Below are 2413 nucleotides of genomic sequence, written 5' to 3'. Positions count from 1 at the left end.
AATATTAGGCAAGGTAGCTACCTATCCGGGGAAGATGTATGTTGGGAAGCTACAAGAATGATGATTCCTCTTAATGTGTATAAATTCTGTTTCTTATCTATGTGAAAAGTAGACTTATAGAAAGGTTCTGGAATTATATAGAGGTTATTGAAATGCAAAGAAAACAGGCCACATTAGATTTGGATTCACATCACTACTTTCCCATCTAGAGTGTGTGGTGTTGGTTAAGTTACTTACTCTCACTGAGTCTTAGATTCTTCATCCACAGCATGTTGATAATAATGGTACCTATTTCATAAAGTTGTTGTAGATGGTTAGATGTTATAATAAAGGAAGAGCACTTTAGCACAGTGTCGTATGTAGTACTCGATAAGTGGTAGCTATTATTCTATGGAAAGGAAGAATTGTTTCTGTTTTCTTCTAAAAACTTGCAATAGAATTGAGACCCTGTCTGGTAAGGAGGGACGGAAGCACTAAGGCTCCTGTAAAGGTGAAAGTTTTTAAGGATTTTCCTAGAATAACTTCAGAATGAATCTACGTATTGGATTTTACCCAAATTGGGAAAACAATAGAGTCTTTGTTTTATTGTCAAATAATGTGTTAGGAGTTTAAGTGATTAAAAATGGTTCCTTGGCCTTTCACAAAGACGGTGCAGGAGGCAAAGAAGGAAGACGCTGCTCCTGCCAAAGCCAAAGCCAAGGCTTTGAAGGCCAAGAAAATGGTGCTGAAAGGTGGCCACAGTCACAAAAGAAAGATCCTCCTATCACCTACATTCCAATGGCCTAAGACACTGCATCTCTGAAGGCAGCAAATATCCTTGAAAGAAGGGCCCTAGGAGAAACCAGCTTGACCACTATGCCATCACCAAGTTCCCCCTGACTACCCAGTCAGCCATGAAGAGAATAGAAGACAACGACACACTTGTGTTCGTTGTGGATGTCAAGGCCGACAAGCACCAGATCAGACAGGCTATGAAGAAGCTCTATGACATTGACGTGGCCAAGGTCAACACCCTGATCAGGCCCGATGGAGAAAAGGCAGTTGTGTGACTGGCTCCTGACTATGATGCATTGGATGTTGCCAGCAAAATTCGGATCATCTAAACTGTGTCCAGCTGGTGAAATATAAATACACGTTTTTTTCACCATTTAAAAAAAAAGGTTCATTGAGACAGGAATAATTTTATTCAAGTAACCTCTAAAATTCCATTAATCTGTGAGACCCAATTAAAAGAAACTTTGAATTATGGAAGCCAAAAAAACCCTGTGTTGTTTATGGAGTCCTCTTTCAAATAGCCTCATACCTTTCCTTTTAAAACCGTTGGACTTTTCCAGAGTGTAGATTTTAGTTTTGATACTCCAAAATCATGACTTTGACTTATCTTTCATGGCAAACTTCAAAGTAGAAAAAAGGTACTTCAGTGTTTTTATTGTGGTAAGTTTTTGAAGCTCTTAGTAACTTAATTTGCAAGTATAAGGACCTCATGATTCAAAATGAAAATATAAAAACTTTCTCGACAAACTAATTTTATTTAGGCCATTTAAAACAATTGCCTAGACCTCCTGCACTTTGGTCCACTTCCAGTAGGTCCATCGTAATAATGTAAGCTATCATCCTCCCTGATTTGGACCATCGTAATAAGCTTTGACCTTATCAACCTATAGTCAAATCTCCATCGAACTGAGCGTGATCCTTATTAATGAGAAATGGAAGCATATAAATGCCATTCAAGGATCTTCAATATCTTTCCATCACGCTTCAAATATAAGCTCCACAACCCTTCCTATGGCCTACAGACCCTGACTGATGAAAATCTTTGTACTACAACTTTATCTCCTTTCACTTGACCTTTTGAACATGCCAAGCACTTTTCTGGCTTTAGACACTTTCAGAATGCTACTCTTTTCTCTTTTCTTTTCTTTTCTTTTCTTTTCATTTTTTGAGAGAGAGAGTGAGTGTGAGTGGGGGAGGGGCAGAGATTGGGAGACTGGATCCAAAGGAGGCTCCGCCCTGACAGGCTGACAGCAGCGAGCCTGATGTAGGACTTGAACTCACAGACTATGAGACCATGACCTGAGCCGAAGTCTGACTCTCAACCGACTGAGCCACCCAGGTGCCCCTGAATGTTATTTCTTTTTAACTCACAACTCTTCTCATTCGTTTACATATGCCACTGTATTTGTTGAGTGTTTGCTCTGCATTAGGTGTGACAGTAGTTGATTGAGATATGCTGGAAGAAAGGCCCTAGAGTGGGAGATTACCTGGCGTTGGGGGGGCGGGGAACAGCTGGGAGGTCAGTATAGCTGGAGGGGCGTGAGGAAGGGGAGAGTAGGAGGAAATGTAGTCACAGAGGTAAGTTATGGAGATAGGGCCTTGTTGGGCTACTTGAAGTATTTTGGTCTTCACTCTGAGT

At 40.6% G+C, this 2413-nt stretch overlaps 1 pseudogene; it reads left to right on the top strand.

Annotated features, from left to right (window-relative positions):
* The first annotated feature begins 622 nt into the window (after nt 1–622).
* On the top strand, nt 623–1103 carry LOC102952629 (annotated as a pseudogene).
* Nucleotides 1104–2413: the final 1310 nt, after the last annotated feature.

This window comes from Panthera tigris, chromosome X (genome assembly GCF_018350195.1).
Source record: "Panthera tigris isolate Pti1 chromosome X, P.tigris_Pti1_mat1.1, whole genome shotgun sequence".
NCBI classification, from domain to species: domain Eukaryota; kingdom Metazoa; phylum Chordata; class Mammalia; order Carnivora; family Felidae; genus Panthera; species Panthera tigris.
This window is presented reverse-complemented; position numbering and strand designations above follow the sequence as displayed.